Here is a 6,000-nt window from a genome sequence, read left to right on the forward strand (position 1 = left end):
TCATTGATGTTTTTTTTGTTCATTTAGAAAAACATTTATCAAATAACATTTAATTTATGTTTTCCTAAATGTAATTTTAACTGATTTTCTCCTTGTTCTTAGAATTCATTTAGTTTCTTTTATTTTATTTTTTCTTGGTTTATGTTTACCTAAATGGTCACCAAAATGGATTTATTTACTTAATGTTTCCCAACTCAAAGGTGTGAAACATGGAGAAACTTTTTAAAAAGTGACCTTAAGTGTTAAAACAGGAGCAAAATCAGTTGCGTGAAGCTAAAATAAACACCTGAAAGGAGCACGTCCCAACCAATTAGGCGCCATGGCAGCCAGAAGAAGATAACCAGCGGTCCAGTATCATGATTTTTGTTTTGTTTTTTTAAATCGTACATTTAAAATCGTACATTTAAAAAAAAAAAAAAAGTAAGGGTTTTTACCTCTCCTCCAGCCTTCTGTCTGCACCAACGTTGTTTTTGGGTGGTGGAGGTCCAACAGCCTGGGGACTGTGGGGGGGGGGGGGGGAGGAGAGAGGGGTGTTTTGGGTGTAGGGGCCACACTGCTGCTGCTGCTGCCACAACCGCTGCCATGGCTGCGTGTCAGCGGTGCATTGTGAAACCAAAGAGATGGAGACAGGAGCAGAAAGCAGGGCGAAACCAGGCAAAGCTGGTTTACATTATTCCAAGACATAATAGAGCCAATCTAACTCTGTGTGTGTGTGTGTGTGTACACACATGCTGAAAAGGGAGATCTACACCATCTCCATATGTTTTGCTAAGGCCGGGGGGATTGGGAACATTCTCTGGATTTTCCTGAATATGGATTGCGTGGAAAAGAGGCTCGGCGCTCGGTTTCAGGTTCGCATTCTCCGCGTTCTCAGCCATGTCTGGCAATTACAAATAATGAACTCCGGAGGAGCGGAGGAACCCAGACACCCGGAGAAATTTGCATAATGTCCTCCACGCACGGGAGAGAGGGGCATCAGCACGCGGGCCGTGACTCATTCGGAGGACGGACGTGACGGACGGAAGGGGTCGACACGGACCTGTCGTCAAACATGGGAATTCAGCAGCAAGAAGAGCCGAGCGCGTCTCTCCTTGCAAGCCGTGATGTGTGTTACCATTTTTTTAATTGATTTCGAGTCTCATGGCCAGCTTTATAAGCAGAAATCATTTTCTGACATTATGCAATCAGCGGAGAATACAAGGAGAACTTTACCGAGTAGGCAAAACCACACTGTATGAGAGGATGATGCTAGTTTGAGATTTCTTTTTTTGTTTTGTTTAAAGACAGAAAACACACACAGTGTGTGTGTGAGAGAGAGAGAGAGAGAGAGAGAGAGATCTGACAGCTCAGTACAAACTGTTTACTTGACCTCTGCAAACGTTTTAGAAGAGCTGCTCAGGCGGGAAGTGATCCTCAAGGGCCTCATACCACTCAGGGGGCAGTATATCTCTTCCTATGTTTCCGTTTCTGCTAACAAGACTGCGTGTGTGTGTGTGCGTGTGTGGGGGGGTGTAGGCGTGTGTGTGTGGGTGTGTGTGTGTGTGTGTCTGAGTTGAGTTTAAGAAGGGGGGGGGTCTGTGCATCTTGGTTTCTCATTTAGTCCCAGTGCTCTCCGAGTTCAGACCTCAGCGCTACTCCTTGACCTTTTTGACCCCTGTTGTCTCGATCGTATCGGCGCCTCAGACCGTTCATTGACTCTCGCGGTGAGAAACTTTTCGTTTTGGTCAAGATAACTCCAGCATCCCAGAGTTTCAAACCATAATAACCGGTATATTTGCGCACTCTGGCGCTCTCTAGTGGCATTTGGAAAAGAAACAAAAAGAGAAAGAACTCCAAAGGGAGCAGCTTGAATCCCATTTCTCCCATCAGGACTTTATGTGATGGATTAACACAAAGCATTGCGTAATCATCGCAGTGGAAGGATAAATGGTTTATTAATTAAAAAAAAGTAAACAGCAGCTTTCGAGTCTTATATAGACTGCCAGATGGATTTAGGTCTGGACTTTGACTAGGCCACTCTAACCATATGTTTCTGTTAGTAGCGAACCTCTGCTTAGGTCTTGAGCCTTTAATAGGTTCTCCTCAATTTTCCTGTTTTCATCTTCCGACAGGGAGGGCTGGGCACAGATTTGTTGCTTCAGCCTGTCGCTGTTAGCAACACATCAATGAATTGCATGATAAATCAAAACAAGCTCAGTCATTTCTATTTGCATGATTGGCTGATTTTCTCTTTTCTCTCTCTCTTTCCACTAAAAACTGGATGACCAAAGTCTTCAGTCTGGTGCTTTGGTCTCAGCTAGCCTGGTTTTTGAAGGACGATGAAGACTCCCTGATTTGTTTTATTTGGTCTGTCTAAAATGTCTTCTAGCTCCTGTGCTCGTTAGGATTGAAAGTTTATTGATATTTGAAAACGTGTTCTTGTATTACTACGCCTTTACTATTATGTTACTTGAAAATTGTCTGTTATTTTGTCCGACAAGAACGCATTTAAAACTTGTTTTGAGTTGATTTTTCTTTTCTTTTCCTCAGGTGGGCATTCTTAAGGATCTGCATCAGACAGAATATGACTGTTGATCTTGAAATAGGTTATATACATATACACGATGCTCAAGCTGTGCCTGTAATTAGTCTCACACAACCTAAGCAGCCGGCGGCTCCATATCGTCACCTAGCGACAAAAACTATTTTTTGGCATAAGTCGTTTTTCACCAAAAGTGATTTTCTCTTTTGTCTGTTTCTTTCTCTCTCTCTCTCTCTCTCTTTTTTTTTTTTTGCAAAAAAAATAAAGAAAGAAAAAAAGAGATGGTAATTATTGTTATTATTTTCCATAATCATTTTTGGCAAAAAAAATAAAAAATAAAAAAAACATTTAGGCCATCATTTCAGAAAGGTGACATTGTGGTTCCTTTTTTTCCACTTGCGCACCCGAACCCCCCAAAGCGTCTGTTTACGCCACTGCTCTCGACCCACTGAGAGACTCTCCGTTAAATCAAGCAAGTCTATGAAAGCGCTTTTACAAAACCTGTAATGTCTACATTTAATGAGAGCTGCCAGTCCAAGTTATGTAACATGAAACTGGCCACAATACCTTTAAAAAAAAAAAAAAAAAACAGAGGAAATAAAATGAATTAATATGAAAATTTGACTGTCAGGACCATGGACAGCAACCAAAATACATAAACAAAAGGCTTCTTTGTCCAAACCCTTCAGCATTTCAAAATGCATGTCAAAAACAGCGAACTCAGAGCATGAGACTGCATAAGTTGCAACTTAACTCCAAACGTTTATGCGACATTCTTTTTGCATGACATTTCAGCCAGGCAATGAAAGAAAATAAATAAATAAATGTATTTGCCGAATGCTTGCCTACAGTTGAAAACAGTTTCAGAATTTGGTAATATTTTTTGTGAAGAATTATCACATAGTTGCCTTTAATTGTCTGATTTTGATCAAGTGCTAAAAACATCAACAACATGAGATTTTGTAACAATCAAAATGTTCTCAGACATTTCAAAAGCAGAATAAGTGACCTCTGTGTCGCGGCCTTCTGTGTTCCAAAAACCAAAATTTCCAACAAAGGCCGTGGGTGGGTTTGATTTGATTGTCTTGAAAAAATATATATATGATTTACTTCTTGTTAAAAGTAGAAGCGGAATAATTGCTATAAATGTTTTGCAACTTAGTCGAAAACGAAAAATAATCTCAATTTGATGTTTGAAGCTCTAAAAAGTGGTCAGAAAATCTTTTACAAACCTCCCGTCCACACACCAGGCGTTTACCAAACAATGGGAGGTTCTAACAATTAACAACGTAATCTAAACAATTCCAAACAATTAGTTACAAATTTTGGTTCTACACTAACGTAAATATATTCTAACGACCCAAAGAAGAAATCTAAATTGGTAGAAATTACGATCCACAAAATTTAGCACAAGTGGCCACAACATCCACAAGTGAATCCTTGTCAGTACAAACTTTGGCTCCTCTATACTTTATGAAATATTTCATCCTATTTGATGATTGCTCTGAATATCGCCACGTTCCACGAACAAATGATGCAATTTGTCCTGGGAAAAATGTAGAAAAACGGGATGATTTTATATATATATTATTTTTTCTCAGTTTGTCAGCTTAACGTCATACGGGAGACTCGTTGCCATGGCAACCAATAAACAGCAGCCCCGGGGAGGGCGGAGCGAAATTACGTTCAAGTGCGTCAGGAATTAATACTAAAAAAAAAAAAAGAAAACACAAAAACATTTCCCACACAAAAAGGACGTACAAACAACCAAACAGAACATTCTGTCTGTTGCGGATTTATGTTTTTGAATTTTCATTTTGGGATCATTAGGAAGTGATCCCGAACACTTCCTAAAGAATAATGAAGCTTAAGTTTAACTTAAACTACCTTAACTTAGTTTAAGTTAAACTTAACTTAGTTTAAGTTAGCTAAGTTGATTAGCTAACTTAAACACCTGCACTTCTGATTATCTTTTCAGAAAATGTACGTGGGTCGCCTTGTTTTTTAAATACTCTGAACTGCGCAGCAAGAGTAGCTATAAGCTAAGTTAAGCTAGTGTAAGATGATTTATTTTTCCTTTTCAATTAATATGGTTTTATGTGAGATTGGTTATTTGCTGGGGATGTTGCATGGATGAGTGGGGGCGCTGTGCCTTCCAGAGGATATATTTCTTTCTTCTTCGGGGGTTTTGTTGGGCTCCAGTCTCTTCGAGGGGCGGAGACGTTAGGCTGTTCGGTGAGACGGTTGAATAAAGGTCTGCAAAGCTACGCTATTCCCGCTCAGTGTCTGCTCTTTCTCTACCCACGACCTCTTATTTTATAGTGACACACCTCGAGATATCACTACGCCGTGTTACACTGGTGGCAGCGGGTTGTGGACGCTTTCAGCGATTGAAGAGGTGAGCACATGCTACGCATGCTAACCACAGATAGCTCATGCTGCACGTGCTGAGCGGCGTATATAGCGGCTGCTGAAGACGGACTTTTTTTTGCCCTGTCTCTCATCCTACTGCCGGTTACGGAGACGAATACACAGCTATGGCGAGTACTTTTTGGGATCAATTACCTTTTCATTCTACAAGTAGCCGCACCAGGCCTCACTACAGCCACATTTTCATGGGGGATGGAAAAGAGGATTTTTCAAAATGGTGCAGACGTTTTGAAGTGACTGTTGCTGCTGATCCTGATACCACTGAGGACAGTTTGGTGAAGCTGCTACCTACATGTTTAGGAGGTGCTGCTTTTAGTTACTGGGATAGCCTGTCTGATGCAGTAAAAGCGGACTATTCCGCCACAAAGGAGAAGCTGAAGAGCGTTTTTGGACAAACTGCTTATTTGTCGACTTTCCAGAGCTACATTAATGCACGCAGTCGCCTTCCTGGTGAAGCCCTTCCTGTGTTTGCTGCTGAGATTTGCCGTTTGGTTGAAGAAGCTTTTCCGACTTACGGTGATAATGCTAAACAGGGCGAAAAATTTCGACGCTTTATTGCTGGTCTTGACCCATACCTTCAGCTGCGATGTCACGAGCAGGGTGTTGATACACTGGAGACTGCTCTAAAGTTGGCTATGCAGATTGAAACTGCTCACCAAGCTAGTAGAGTGTTCACTACCACACCCCCTGTGCAGTCTTTGTCTACATCATCAGTTTACCCTGCTGTGTCACCTGTGTGGTCTACTCAGGTTCCTTCACCCACTCCTCTAGGAGTCCACTCAGCTACTGCAGATGATTTAAAGACGATGGCAAAGACTATTGAAACACTGTCGGACAGAGTTCAACAGCTGCAGCTGGCAGTTGACCGCCAGCGCGAGAACACACATCGCCAGGACAGGCGAGACTATGGATTTCGTCATCGGAGCCCCACTCCAGGTGAACGCCGGGGTGACCGATATTCATCAGATGGCTACTATGGATCTCCTCCACGACGTAGAGACTCATCAAACGACCGAAACACACCTAACCACAGTTCCAGTTCATATGTG

Source organism: Xiphophorus hellerii, chromosome 15 (genome assembly GCF_003331165.1).
Source record: "Xiphophorus hellerii strain 12219 chromosome 15, Xiphophorus_hellerii-4.1, whole genome shotgun sequence".
NCBI lineage: Eukaryota > Metazoa > Chordata > Actinopteri > Cyprinodontiformes > Poeciliidae > Xiphophorus > Xiphophorus hellerii.